This window comes from Achroia grisella, unplaced genomic scaffold, assembly GCF_030625045.1.
Source record: "Achroia grisella isolate CSIRO2021 unplaced genomic scaffold, CSIRO_AGI_Agris_v1 utg204, whole genome shotgun sequence".
In the NCBI taxonomy this organism is placed as follows: domain Eukaryota; kingdom Metazoa; phylum Arthropoda; class Insecta; order Lepidoptera; family Pyralidae; genus Achroia; species Achroia grisella.
In genome coordinates, this window is record NW_026712703.1 from 2,688,775 (window position 1) to 2,705,556 (window position 16,782).

Consider the following 16,782-nt stretch of genomic DNA (forward strand, 5'->3'; position numbering starts at 1 on the left):
ATTCAATCAACAGCCAAAAACTAAGTTTCAAACTACTATCTTTAAAATGAAGATACTTCCATACATACCATACATACATTATCAACCCCTTATAACCCTTTTTCTTGTTTTTTTTAATGCTACTTATATTAGTGTCATCATGTACCAATGATAAGATGTCGCTATACTGTAACCATTTATGAGTCCTGTGGCGGTAGGTACTGATATTTTCTCAACAGCCTAAAAAATGGGTTTCAAGTTTCTAGCTTTAAAAAATGACAATACATGCATATAACATTTTAACTCCCCTTTTGACCCTTACAACCCATTTTCGTTAATTATATTTAATCAATACGCAAAAAAATAAGATTGAAGCTTAAACTTTTAAAAAATTTCTCTTTTAGTCTCTTATAACCCTTTTTAGCGTTAAAAAGTAACCTATGTCCTATCTCAAGATCTAGACTTTAAATTTCATTTAAATCAGTTCAGAAGTTTTGGCTTTTAAGACAGACAGACAGAGTCACTTTCACTTTCATAATATTAGTAAAATAATTAAATTCTTAAATATCTGCTATTTTATTTTACCCCTTGAATGGTGACAATGTGATATTTACAAATTTAAATGTCATATTTATTTATATATAATAAACAGTTTAAACATTTCTTTAAATTCTTTTGAAAATTGGTGGTCCAGTTGGCCAATAACATAATAAAATTTTGTTAAATCAAAATAATAGATGTGATATTCTAAATTGCAAACTATCCCTCTACTTGCGCGAACCATATCTCTGATTCTACTGGCCAGAAATATTCCGAACCTGAATAGCTCGGATGGAACGGTAGATGTTGTTTCTTCCAAGGAAATGTTGTTCATATATTATGTGATTAATTATTACTATTAAAATAATATTTGAGAAATTTTAAATATCATGTATTGCTAAAGCAATAAAATATTATAACCTGTCTGTAATGCGAACTGTAAACATTCAGTGATTGTAGTTTAATAACTGTAAATTAATATGTTTACATTAGTGAACATATTTGCCTCTATATTACAAAAGAAAAAGATAAACAGCGAACACGAGCTCGGTAACACAGAGGAAATTGCTGAATGGATACAAATATCAATTCCCAAGTATTACATTACATTACGAGTGGTTGGTCGATACGACTGTTACTATTACAATTCTCTCCTAAAACGAATCAATTATATAATACTATAAATATTGTTATAAAATAAGCATTTACCATAAAAATGAAAAGAAAACGACTATATTTATTTTTTACCGTAGGATTTCTTTCTACTTAAACTTTAACTCTTTCTCTTTCTCTTTAACATCGAATACAAGACCACAAACATGACTGTTAGTGACTTAGAATTACCTTGAGATTCCTAGTATATTGTGATGCTGTTGAAGTGTATGAACAACAGCTACAACATTTTTACCTTGCGACCCTAATCATATGAAAATGTAACAAAGGAAATTAGTTGTAATTACGTCTATTATTTAGAAAGCAATCGATGTAATCATACATATCATAAAATTACCCCACTAATATTGAGGTGGGCTGACCAACCTAAGCGAAACGGCAAAGGATTATTATTGACACGAAATACCTTTGGCATTTGTTGAATATCATGAATAACTGAGACTAGAATGTTTTAATGATCTTTAATTATGTAGCGCCATCCAATCGCGAATCCAATATGGAATTGTAGTGCTTTTAGTGCTGTCTTTGTATCATTGTTTGAAATATATACAATAAGATCAGTAATACCACATAATCATTCAACATACACATTCATAATCATAACGAATTAAATAAACAATCGTGGAAACCTCATACAACTATCTAATATCAAACAAAACTTAACTTACTATAAGATTCAATAACTAATATACATGCTTAAATATATATACAGAATGTACATGGTTATAATATTGATAATATAACGGGAAACTTATCCGCGACCATTAATAAGTAAGGTTTAAATCAGCAAACCATCGAGATGTTAGAATAGGTACTACTTACAGCAACGAAGCCTAACAAAATATAAATTCTATAATAAATGTAGTTACTTGGCTGAAAACCGGCAACATTTACTAGCTACTTCAATCATCTTTCAATACCTTTACAAAAGTTAATCCCTCATAATCCTTTAGAACAGTAATAATGCTAAGCTTACGTAAAAGACGGATTCAATGAGAATAAATTGTAATTAAGAAATTATAGTTTAAAATCAAATTCAATTTCTATTAAAATCTATGTATAAGTTGGTTGTATTACTTTGGTTCGCTGACAAAGAATTGATAAAAATATGGCTTATATATTTACTAAGAATAGAGTCGACTTAAAAACCTCATCTTATTTGAAGTCAGTAGATCAATTATTAATACAATTTCTAATAGTGTTTATTATAAGGAATTTTAAATAATATGTAAGGGTCGCCTTTTTATTATATTATTTAAAAATCCTTTTAAGTATTCAAAACATAATTATTATTTGTGCAAGGTACATCTTAAAGAGTTGTTTTCTCTTCATTGAAAATACGTTCTGCAGAAACCAAAGTTGTATTTAATAAATAAGTAAGCAAGTCTTCACTGTAACTTTCTTAAACATTTGAAGTTGGGTAAAGTAAGTTTTTATTACAAAATAATATAACCATAATATTATACTGATATATTAAAAATATGATTATTGTAAGTGCACTACATAAATATGACTATGTCATTTTTATCACAAAGTACTACAGCAATGCTCGTGATCTGAAAAAAATACCACTTGACTAAACCGAGCATAACAGTAATTCAATTTGTAACTTTACTTGTGATTTTTTCGAAATATTAAAGTCTAGTCTTATTCAAATAAATACCCACGTGTTATAAAATAATATATAAACAAAATGTGCATGCCTAATTTGCATATCCGTATTTTTCATAATTTTCTAATTATGTATCAATTAATATCGCTGTAAAATAGGAATTATAAGCAGCTAACATGTAAAGCAAAGAACTTATTAAATACAATTAATAATATATCGAAGAATGTCATTACTATAAAAATAAAACAATGAGGAAAGATTTTTAAGATAAACTAAACTTAATCCAACAATATTTTCCTCATTATTGAAAAGAAATCAAAAATACGAATACAAAAACCTTGTATTTATTTTGCTTTTTTGGGACAATGAAATTACGCGTTTCTTTTTCCGCTATAGAAATATAAAATTTATAGATAATATTAGCTGGATTTCTAGTGCTTGTTCTGTGTTACAACATTATCTATAAATAAAATTATTCCAGCAGTGGTTAGAATAAAAAAACACAGTTGTACACTCAATAACTATAATAATCGCAATCAAATGAAAGAATAGGTAAGTTTGATTATTACAGACACAGGAAATATAAAATATATTTCCTATGTCTGTAATAATCAAATCTAATTAATTTATTTATCTTACCTTATTTAATTTCATAATTATACGTTTATTAGGTCGTGTTAACATCATTTTAGATGTACTTAGTCAATTATTTTAATTCACAATATAATTCCACTATAAACATTAATTAACACTACACTTCAAACTAATTAAAGTTTTTTAAATTTTATTACGAATTTTTTAACAGTCGCGCTCGAGCCTTGATTATCAACAATAATTACTATGTGTTTAACGATGTCACAGTAAAACCTTAGGGAGAACGGAGTACGTCTAAACTCAGCTACAGTATTCAAAGACTGAGTTTCCGCCCGCCCAAAACGGCGAATGATGTCGAAGAGCGCCGAGTTATCCCGAACACTCCCCGATTCATGGAAACCCACTCGATGAAGTGGTAAGTTTTTATGAGTACTTGGTTGGCAAGTGTGGTCGGGACAAATACAAAAGGATTGTATGACCAGTTCTGTATCTGTATATATCATATTGGATAGTCGGTTTGGTAATATTACAGGTCGGTAAATAAAATATATTTTACATACTATATTATAGAGTATAAAATCGTGACAAACGAAAACTATGCATTTATATTTTGTTACTATGTGTTTATATTTAAATCAAAAATGAAAGAATCTTAGATTAAATTTCACTGTTCATGTTGCTAATGGGTTAACATGTAGGCTAAAGGGGACAATATTTTTCGTATAAAGTTTGAATATGCCACCTTCAATTTTAATCATTCATTCATTGCAATAATAGAACATTAATTTTAAATTATTGTTTATTTTATAAAACTTAAATATACTTGTTTCCTGGATATTTTTATTTTATTTCATCAAGTAATAAATATTTAAATAATGTAATGGCTATTTTTGATTAATTCTTGCGAGTACGTAACACTGTGAATTAATTTTTAGCCGCGAGCGACAGGTTGTTCAGTTCAGTTCGACAGTGTATGTTTAAAATTCAATATTTTTCATACTAACAGGCAAGTACGTATTCATATAACATTATTTAAAAAAAACTAACTTGAATTGTGATAAATTAATATGAGTCAAAAGGAGGGTAAAACTTGAATTTAAAAATTATCATCGAAATATGAAATTTGAAAAAAAATATAATATTTATATTGTGCGAACTCATTTGAAATGCAACACTGCGTAAAATATAAAGAACAAAGTCATGGTGAAATGAAAAATCTCATATTTTTTAATTTTACTAAAAATATACAATTAAGTCTTAGTAAAATAAAAATTTACTTTATGAATTTGACTAAAAATTATAATTTATTATTTACATAGCTATATCAGGTAAATCCTTATCAGTCCGAGTTATGATTATGATTATATCTTTTATTTACTTTTACTCTCATGAATTAATACTACATAATAAAATAATGTAAAGAAATAGACAAAAAAATGTGACCACTGATTAACCAACGCATAGTGATAGATTACTACCGTAATTATAAGAATTATGTGGTCAACTATACATACCTGTATATCACAAGTTTATAATAAGTTATTAAAAGTTTATAAAAGGCAATGATTTATATTTGTTTGTGATATTTAAATAAGTAAATAAATAAGGCAATAAACCGAAAACAGAAGATTTCGTTCTACGATGACTGTCGGCCACTGACAGTTTTACATACCTAATACTTGTATACATATAGTTTGCGTTACGCAGAATTCATGTTATTCTAGATACACATATTGATGTTCATTGTTATATTGTCTCAGTGTCTCATAAAGCAAACACACAATTCTGTGATACTGCATCACAGCGCAGATTTGCAATAAACTCGGGATCAACTGTTCTGAGTACCCTTGCAAAAGCGTAACAATAGTATCAAAATGGCCCACCTTTATATGTAGCCGATGTTGAGATCTTACTACTTGCTACGAACACCATTTTCGTAATTAGTAAGATTACTGCTAAAAAGTATGCAGTATTCCATAGTATTAAAATGTAAAACATATTATTATATAATGTTATTTAGGACAAAATTTTAACCATAAATTGTGAGATCCTACTTAGACCCACATTTACCATATATATATTTGTCTCCTTCCCCATCTCTCATTCCAAGTTATTAAAGTACTAATATTTTAAATATTATATTTTACCAATTAATATCCCTGAAACTTAAAAATATTTCGAAAAATTTGTATGTTAGGTAGTTTTACTTATATTATTTGTTTTTATACTAATCGTAATAATAATATATGTAGATGCTAATTTTACAAAGTTTACACCTACTCCAAGTATCTAAGAATTTTAAATGTTAGTATATTACAATAGTATTATTGAAACATCCTTGTATTTACTTATTTACCTTGTATTTAGATACATTTTCATTAAATATATTGTTAAATATGGGTCAATATATAGGCTAAATGATTAATCTTTAAAAAAATCCCACAAACAGATAAATTACATATGTTTCTTATTAATTTTAAATACTTTCATAATATTTAATAATAAAATCATAGATGATGTTGCGTAAAGGCTTTATTTATTTTTGTGGAATAAACGAACACCACTAGTTTGAGCTCTATGCTCTCCTTTAAATATTCAGCTAAGCACACATTTTACTCTTAATATTTAGTGCATACTACGCTAAAATAAAATAAAGATACTAATTTCTTACGTGTCGTGAATTGCTTCGAGTAAAGGATGGTATGGCCACATCTTGTTTGCCCGACTTAGCCGAAGGCACTGCCGTGCCCCCAGATTAGTCGTAATGAATGTATGAAGTCAAAATCCTAAGATAATATTCATGAAACTGAGAATACGCCCCGAGGAGCATAATTGAAATCGTACAGTTGTAGTATAATTATAATTGTGAAAGTTTATAAAGATGTACGTTTGTTACTGCATTAGGCATAAACGAGCACGTATTTAGTATTTTATTTAAGTTGGTATAAAAGTACCATATTTTAAATTACCTTATATCTAGGATAAAATTTATAATGGCAAAAACTTGTATATGCAATATGACGACAAAAATATAAAGAAAACTTCTATAAAATAATCTAGCACATCCATTCTACTCTATTACTTATTTAGTATCAAAGGCAATAAGGATTTTTAAATAAAATACTCTTCAATCCCTAGACGATGTTCGAAGAAATTTTACACACAGATAGGTCATATGCTAAATGAACATTTATCCTAATTCACGTGGCTAAATGCATGGGATACAGCTATTCATTACGTTATAAATGTAAAACGGAGACTCAGAGATGCGTTTGTATAATTTCCAAGTAGAAATTCCAAGATGTGTAAAAGACATCAGTACCGCCATAGCCGACTTACTTACCGTTCATAAATAAACAAGGGAGGCACTCTCATTCTTGTATCACTCAATTTACACTAGCAAGATCCCAACCATTTGTGCGGTTTATACTACCGCTGCTTTTTAGAGTGAAATTAAGTGATTAAGAGACACCGTGATGTGACGCACCATATTAAAGCCAGGCGAGGGATAGGTAAATAAGGAAATAATGTAATCAAAACATTGTTTGTCCATTATTTCCAAACGGCAAGCGTAATTAAAAAGAAATTATACTTTGTAATTTCGGTGTAAATAAATTTAATCCTTTTATCTACTAAAATACTCACGGTCATAATCCTAGTTAGGGCAGGTAGGGATTTGATTGAGAGACTATACTGACCGTACGTCGGTGAAAATTTTTTCACTGAATTTTTAATGGGGTTTTTCTATTTCAATCATATCACAAGTATTATTTGCATTAGTAGAAATCAATTTCTAGTGTGTGTAAAAAATCTCTAATTTTCTAATTCGTATGCTCGTCTTAATTAACTTTGAAATTAAATTTAGAATATGTTTCTCGGGATATCTCCACGTATTTTAAAACATTTTTCTACAGCACCAGTTTTGCAGTGAAAAACGAACTAGAAGGCACACTGTATGAAACATTAACTTTCACATTAATATTAAAAATATTAATAATAGAATGTCCACAAAAATCTACTCTTAGATATATAGCCCATGAATTGATTGAGTTAAAGTAGAAGGCACCTATTCAGTTAAAAGTTGAAACCAGTCGAATCAGAGTGGAGGGACAGAATCAGACTAACGAACCGGACCGTCCCATTACTTCGACAGACGGGGCTTTCATATCTTCACATACATAGCTACAGCCTTATGTGTGCTTATAATTCAGCAGAACGATGTCGTGTTGAGCCATCGCGGTTCACATTATAATTGTATATTGAATCTCTTCTTACGTCAAATATAGAAGTTAAATGATATAAAAATATTATCATAACATTTTCTGAAAAACAGATTTTATAGAGATAGTATATTTTTTTAATATAGCCATATACGAAAGTTTGTAAAGATGTCCGCGCTTAAACGACAGTGTTTCTTTCTATGCTATCTGCTATCTACACAAATATGTTATATCACATTTAAGACTTAGAACACTTATTATCTTAATTCACACGGAGAAAATCACACACGCACAATTATGATATATTTTTTAAATATGTAGTTTATTCTTCTACTATTTCACTAGTTCGTTCTATTGCTGTAATGCAAGCTTTCTGATGAGTCTATAAATACGTAAACAAAATAAATTCAAGAAAAAAATTCAGCACACACTCATGTAACTTTTGCATTAACTCTTCTTATGCATACACGGAGATTAGATTTTTATTTACAATTACATCTAAAATAGTTAATACACTAATAGTTCATGTAATTAATGATTAATGAAAGGACTTTTTTAATGAAACTGTTTAAATAAACAAGTTTATTTTGAATTCTGTAAACGTAGTCGTAACATCACCAGTACTGCAGTACAATGTGACCGTGCCGCGCCGACTGGGTTCGTTATGTAGGATTATTGGAAATTCAGAAATTTCTACGCCCCTATTATCTACAAATTGAGTCGTGTCACCAGCACATTCCTTGAAATTTAAATTGTTTCTCCGCATGTTTTCTCAGCCGTAGACGTACAAAGTTTGTTTCATTGAAAAAATAATTGGTTTTTGCGTTAGGGCAAGTTATTTACTCTTGAATCGAATTCCAATATGAGTTGTGTTGGAGATAAATTATAAAAATCATCATAGCTTTGTTTTTCCACAGAGCATACATTTTTTCTTTTATGCCTGGAATGGAATGTATTCCTAACAAGTTTTTACCTGCGATTCTGTTTGTTCAAGACTAGGATAACTTCATTTACCGAGATAAAACATAGTACATTGCTTTCTTTATCCCAACCACTTGTAGACCAAATTTCATAAGTAATGGTTAATTCTGGAAAAAGTTAAAAGATAAGAAAGACTATTACTTATATGGAAATACTGTTGGTAAAGTGACTGTGTTTAGGCTTTACGTCTACATCTCTACTAATGATTGATTGATTTATTGATTAAATAAAAAAGAACACAAAAGTATATTGTAAATGTATTACTGGAGAGTAATATAGTAAATAAACTGATAAAAATATTATTTTCATTTTAAAGCACAAATATACAAATAACGGTGGCGCATATGGCGCAGTTAACAGTTTATTACATTTTAACCCAGTCAACCAAAAAATAATAATACAAATTGCAATTTATATAGACAGCGTATTATCAGTATATGCGTAATATTATTATAATTAATGTGATTTGATGTCAGATATTTGGACTTTCTTATTAGGACCTTAGGGATGTAGCTGTTTAAAACATTGTTTTATATTCCAATAGTAGGTGGTTCCATCGTATACAAATATTTTTATTTAGAAGTTTGATTTATTTTGGTGTTGAATTATATATGATTTAATTAGATACTCGTAACCTATCTCCAACCTCGTAATACAATCAATCTTCACGTCATATTTCATTAAGATTTATTAAGATCCGTTGAGTCATCAAAACGTAATAAGCAGACTGACAAACATGCTCTTATTCATAATATTATTATGGATGATCCATTTCACAGATTCACCATGTTGATACAGTATACATAATATGGTAGAGAGACAAAGAACTATAGTCCTAGCCTTGTACATGGGTGTATATATAAGGAGTCCCTTTCCGATGCATATCAACGTTAACCTTCATTACTCAAGTTACTCTCCTTGCCCAACAAAATATTGTATGAATCTACTTAATGTAACTTTCAATAGTCGTGTAGGTATAAATATTTAAAAAATACGTAGGTATTTAAATGTTACTATCAGTTGTCTAGTAACCATAGTAAAATTATGTTTAGTTTGGGACTAGATATGTCTAAAGATAAAGAGATATAGATCTATATAGTTAACTAAGTATGTTGTTGAACAAGTGACGTTGAATATTACCTAAAAGGCTCGGCTATTTACGCTTCGGACAACATCCCGACACTAATAGAGTGTCCTGTTTTGACGGGGGCCTGATTATTATTCACACCGACCGTCCATTGACTGTTTCATGAAAATGACTTCTCTTTTTCGCTTTCTTTTGACTTGCTGTTAATTATAATATAAGGAGTACTTAAACTATGCTAATATTATAATGCAAAAATGTCTATTCATTAATCAGCTGCGGATCTTAACGAAATTTTACGTAATTATTGTATCACAAAGACGGACACACGGGCTTTGTTTTATTAAGAACAAGACATTCAATACCAATACACAAGTACTTATCTGCAATTGTTCCTGATTTTTAGACTCCATTAAGAAACATTATCTTAATGATTATGACGTCGTCAAATATATGATGTGAATGAAGGTGAAAATTTGTCTACTTTTTATTCTCATACACATCTCTACCATACTCCAATATTGTTATTTGTTCTCCTATTCCAGGTTTATAAACAAGCATTGATATAATGTACAGTTTGCATTGCTATACCTATAGCAACTTATAAACAAATATTCGGAATATTTATATATCATATACAGATATATAGAAGTTTGAGTTTCGACAGATGGACACATTCGTTTTACAGTTTCCATATAAAGAATAATGAACAGAACTTAAATTTCATTAAAAATATATTATCTTTCAAGAGAAAGTCCATGTAGACACATTAGCATAAAATGAGTAGTGTCGTTTCTTTTAGTGGTTCTAGTGGAACTGCAAAGTACTTAAAATACGATGCAAGAGTGATTTTCGAGTTCTATTTAAATGCAATTTTGTTAGCCACAATTTAGAATTTTAAATTTAGGCTAACTGTAATAAAAAGGCAACAAATAAAGTATAAAAGCTCTTAATAGCCCATAAAGTCAGTCCAAGAGTCGATGTTTCAATATACATCAACCATTATATTACATTTTTATTGTCTAAATCGCGTCTATTGCCTGAACATAAAAATTAATATGTTTTGTATTACCTACTTTAAATTTTCGTACTCGTTACGTATTTGACTTTTTTTTACTGACCATTAAGTTAAGTTATTACATTCAAGTCATAGTCACTATATTACATTAAATAGAACGTTATTGTGTTATGCCTACATATATAGCAATTTCAATGCCTTATTATTGTAATCAGAATACAGCATACAATCATACTTGATAGAGATATTCATGGCGATGAAGTTACATACAGTTAAGTTTTCCTTAGTACAAGTCTAGTTGGTCGGGTGTCGCAAATCTGTTTATGTTCCCTTAGGGATTACTTCGTTGCAATGATTCATATTGCAGATATTCGATAAATCGTTTGTATGTCAACCCACAGCGGAATGTTACTGCTTGGTTTCAAAGGCCAGTGGTGATTTCTAAATGGAATCTTGGGAAAATACAGAATTGATGTATAGTATATACATATATATATCAGTTCTGTATGTAACGTAGTATCCGTACTTTTCATAGGTTTATATCTTATTTTGTATACTAGTATGTATTACTTTTGAAATCTATGTAATACCATTACCTAGATACCTTACATTCCCAAATGATTTAAATTACTATAAATATCTTCATCTACTCAGTGTCTCAATGCTAGTCTAATTAACTCTACATATTACGAAGACAAATTTAACTAAGTTAATGTAAACTTTAAAATGACTACTATCCACAAGCAGCCTCATCTACCGATAGTATAAATAACAGATTGAGGAAACTCCCTAGAGATATGTAGACATCGTTAAATTAGGTTAAAGTAACTGAGAGTTTATAAAATTATTTAACTATGATTAAAGGCGATAGAGGAATAGATAAAACCATAAAGAAGCTTTTTAGTAGATAAAAAGTACTTTATTGTAATCTACTGATCTAGTAAAACCCAGTTGCAAGGAATGACCAATATGCTACCAGAGCAAGGTAACAAAGTCTGTAATAGCATAACAAAAAGAGTATTCGCACCAAATAAGATTATGTGCATAGACAGGTTTTTTCTATTATGTATTTATTTATCTCTATCTTTACGTACTTTTATCTCTATTATGTATTTATTTTCGCTTCACTCTGTGGACCTCTTACTTTAATTACTTTTTGTGATAATTAAAACCTGCTCCTAGTAACCAATCTAACATTTCTTGTATAACGCGTGGACTACTAATTTCTAGTCACCCCCATATCAGTGACTATTGAGATCGGGTGGTCTCAACTGTAACTTGCACAAATAGCCAGCAGTCTGTATAGTTTATATGTATGAGTAGGTATCTCCCTAGTTAGTAGAAAAAGCTGCGTGAGCGTCGAATTCAATAATCATCTGATAGCGGTAAGTCATTTATATTGTATTTATTAGGATATAATGGTAAGATTCAACTACTGCTTTATTCCAAGAAACTCCCATACCGAAAAATGTTAACATTAAATGAAAAAGAAATAGTCGGTATTTACTTCAATATTGTACAAAATAAAAGTAAAAATTAATGATTAATTTGTTTTCATTAGAGTTCCGAGTAATGAGCAATTAGATTGCTACGAGTTCCGCCCGTAGCGACGCGATGTAGCGCGTCGTAGAAGCATTTAGCTTGAACTACGCTCGGTACCTAGGTACTCTTAGTATTGGAAAGTTCCGGTTATTAATTTTAAGAAAATAATGTAATATTAAAATTTTTATTTCATAAATAGCTGTGTATTAATACAATGGATCTCCTTCGACACTGGATATATTTTGTTTCTCTTTTTAAAAAGAAAAAATACATATTTTCTTCGATAACATTTGAAAGAGTCAATAGTTTTTTTATTAATTATCAAATTAGTAGCTGAGCACATCGCCTTACCTCCTAAGGTCTAGATTTCGATACAATCACATATACATATACATATATAAATTGATTACTTTGGTCTATGTGTTTCTATGTTTATAATGTGTGTATTTACAAAAAAAAAATATTATCAGATATTTAGTATCTGTAACATGTTTAGCATGGTAGTACATGACGTTGAGTGAACTATCCTGGATTGTTACTATTATTCTACTATTATTGTATTTTTATTAATTAGGTACTCTATTTGAAATAAAATAAGACAAAATTAACTAGAAGGTGAACATTATTAACTAGAAGGTCAAGGAATAAAATAAGTACCAATGCAAGAAAAAAGTCAAAGCAATGCTAGATACAAGAATCTAACTTAATGTAACTAAAGTTTAAACACACCTATTCGAAATCATGGCTATTAATGTTCATATAGTCCTTTGCTATTATTACTTCTATAAATTTCTTATTATAATATACTTCAACCGGCCACGAACTTGTTATCGCGTTATCTTTATCTTTGAATTAAATAATTGTTTCTGTGGACTGAGTAATTAGATTTTATTTATTCAAAACGCAGACACCTTTTAATACAAAGTATCTTAGTATCATTAAAATTTCCTTTAGGGCAGATGGGGAATTTTCAAAGGCCTCTTAAAGCCCGGATTTACAATGGAAAATTATACCTAAGTCTCTTGGAATCCGTCCACATGCGAGATGCCGTTTTAATTGTGTTTACCAAGACTTAGTTAGCAAACATTGAGCTACTTAATTCGAGCATGCAAGAGGGAGTGAAAGTCTTTGATTAATACTTCACCCCAAAAAATAACAGCAAACAAACACAACAATCGTTTTAAATGATCGTCTAAATATAAAGTTCTTTAACTAGTTCATAAGATATAAACTATTATATCATGTACAGTTTGCGCACGATTATTAATATTTGATAATTTCTCCTTATGAAACATTCGAACGTTAAATAACTGTGAGACCCTGAAGTAGTGTATGTATTTGTAAATAGGTACAACTATATGTATAGGTAACTAAACTGACTAACTGTAATAAATGATTAAAATGACAATAAATAATTTTAAAAACTAATTAGCTCATAATGTCTTGAATGCTCCATGGATAGACCGTATATCGGGAACAATAGTGCTGTATTATATTATTATAGATTTCGTATAGGCATTTACCACAGTCGTACTTTTTCATGTAACTAATTTCTTGTAATCATAATTACATTGTCAAAGAAGTTATTCCAATTTTTAGATTAACAGATAGAGTGTACTTTATTATAACTATTAAGTTTAAATAAAATTTAAAATTTAATTTTAATCAATATTTTTCCAAATTTATTCAATACTAAAAGTGTTACTGTATATTTACATTGGTAATCTTATTAGTAACTGACTTTTACAAAGATTTTTGTAATAGGAAGTCTATTATGCAACCTATATCCAATGATGACATGGTTAAAATTAACTAAGTAGTTAGATATTGCATTAAATATAATTACAAGGTTGTAAAAGTTATATATGGCCTGTTGTATTTACTGTTCCGACTATAATATCCAAATGACATGATTTTTTTACATATTACGTTTTTTTACATTTACACAAAAACCTAGATGTCCTTTTGCGTCTATTTCGTTGACGGCGGTTAACCCCTTTAATAAACCAAATTAATCCGGGGACAGGTAAACTTTGTACAAAGTCGTCTATAAAGGTACTTCAATTTTGCCGCCAAACAGCCTGCTTTGTTTCTGTTTAAGAAGTGACATTTGGCAGTGATATTACAGGCTACGGAAATATGACTAAGTCCTCCGAAATTATAACGCAAGCTGTTTGTTTCCCATTCCAACTAAATAAACAATCATAATAAATAAATAACTATATCCTGTATACAATTATTTAAACTATTTTTGTTTATTTGCTTTGGTAAGGGTACATTTTTAAGAAGAAATACATATAGATATATGCCTAATAATAATCCCAAGATATATTATTTTACAGATACGTATCTTAGGGTTAAATTTATATTAGTGAACATATTCAAATCTATGGTCTATAGTATTTATTGTATGTCTATAACACATGTCTGGGTAGCTTTATCTACACCTCACTTACCGTAGCGCTTTGTGGGAATGGGACATGTACGATGTATATAAAAAATATCTTAGTGTTACACACTCTCGCAACACTCTCAAGAAAGTGTCCTAATAAACTTAATATGAGGCAAGTAACAATTCGATGAGTCCCGATAGTCAATATAATCTAATAAATAGCTAGAATTCGGTGTATCCGCCGCATCACAATATAAACGCACTCAGACGTCGAGATTCACTCAAGGGTTCTTTTACACAATTTCGCCCTAGCATACCCTTTTTGCTCGACACTCCACCTTTTTGCCCCTTAGCACCTCTCTTCACCTTTTCCATAATCAAAGAAGGCCAAGTATATGGATTTATTGAACAGGAGTTTAAGAAAATCGATTTATTTTATTGTCGTAGCCTAGCGTAATATGTATGCGCAATTAACTTGATTGATTTGTGTACTGTGATAATTATTTTCAAATTCAAATTACAAATCAAAATATCTTTACTCATGTAGATCTATTACAGCTTCTTATGATATGTCAATTCTACCATAAGATAGCAACGACTTCGAAATGAGAAGAACTGACAAGAAACTCAACTCGTATTCTTTTCAAATACTATAAATGTTAGAAATGTTTACAGTAATACAGATCCATTTTAGGGAGAATAGAGTGACCATGCTATTGCAAAATCAAATAGTCTAATTAGTGTTCGTAACCTGAACAGACCAATCCTGACAAGCAGCACCCGTTCACGAGTATGACGGATGAGCCAGCCATCCATCATTGCACTCAAACATATTAGCGGGAGCACATTGACCGGGCCCACCACGACGCCATAAGTTTTAACTTTACAGCGAGCATGACTGTCTCAAGTTACTCCAGTACGTCATTTATATTCTTTACAGCATAGGCTGTAACAATCACAGTTTTCACAGTTTTCTTTGAATTTGCAGATCTAGTCGATAATACTTACTCTCCATTATATTTGTGTACAGTCACGAAAGATGGAAATATTTATTGCTTATATATATATATGTCTTATAGGACTTTTAAAGATGTGAAGTAATATCGTTTGATAAATAATCGGAAGGATGAAGTAAATTATACGGAGGATTATAAGTCTCTGCCATTACTAAATACTTACTTTAATATTAGTTATATAACATTAAATCATCAACTTGCATTATACAAAAAAATACCTGAATAGTACCTAAGGTAAATGTTAGTTTTAACCATACTTATATTAAATCCATAAATCAAAAGTACAATGTCGCGTGACGCCAAATCTTAACTAATCTTTTGGAATTAGTCAGTACCTACATATGACTGTCACTATCTACGAAGTTGGATCGTTATAACAATAGCGACGTAGGTAATTTTACCTGTACAAGTCGCACTGTTAGGGTTGTCTTCTCTAACAAATAATAATAATAAAAATAGGAAGTCCAAGATCCACTAGTAACATATGTGGTTTTGCTAAGAGACCTTTTTATTGAATTATGGATTTGGTTAATTTTAAACTTTCGTGTTTAATATACATTATTTAAATTATTAACCGGCTCTTAACACAACAATTATTCGTGTTAAGACCCGGTTAATAATTTAAATTATGGATTTGGTTTTATGATTTTCAATAATATTAGATGTGTCACGCCGTTTCTCCCGTCGGCTACAGAATGACATCACGGTAACATCCCTTGTTATATTATTTACGTATTTTATACAGCTTTAATTAAGAGTCAAAGCATGTGAAAGGGGATTAGACTCTGCATTTTTAAAATTGAAAGTTTTTCTTTTAATCTACGTTTTATTGATAAAGAAAACTAACCGTAATATAAGAAACTTAATGCTGCTCAGTGAAGGAAGAATAATAGTCTAGTTAATAAAGTAATATGACATTTGTCTTTAGAATCGATTTTTCTTTAACTTCTCTGTTAGTAGTGATACTTTTGGAGATTATTTCTCATTAGTTTTGATATAGGTATCTTGCTTGTAAAAAGGTCTTAAGTCATAATTGTTAAAATTGTATATAATAATTATGCAAGCAAATTCAAATCTACAAAGGACTAATTCAAGATTGATACTGATTGAAATGTTATAGTAAATATAGTAT

At 29.6% G+C, this 16,782-nt stretch overlaps 1 protein-coding gene across 1 annotated transcript in view; it reads right to left on the reverse strand.

Annotated features, from left to right (window-relative positions):
* Window positions 1-3,696, reverse strand: part of LOC131841889 (leucine-rich repeat-containing protein 24) — a 40,540-nt gene extending 36,844 nt beyond the window's left edge. Inside the window, exon 1 of the mRNA XM_059190253.1 lies at window positions 3,443-3,696. The gene's annotated coding sequence lies outside the window, so the exon portion shown is untranslated. The remainder of the gene's footprint in view (window positions 1-3,442) is intronic.
* Window positions 3,697-16,782: the final 13,086 nt, after the last annotated feature.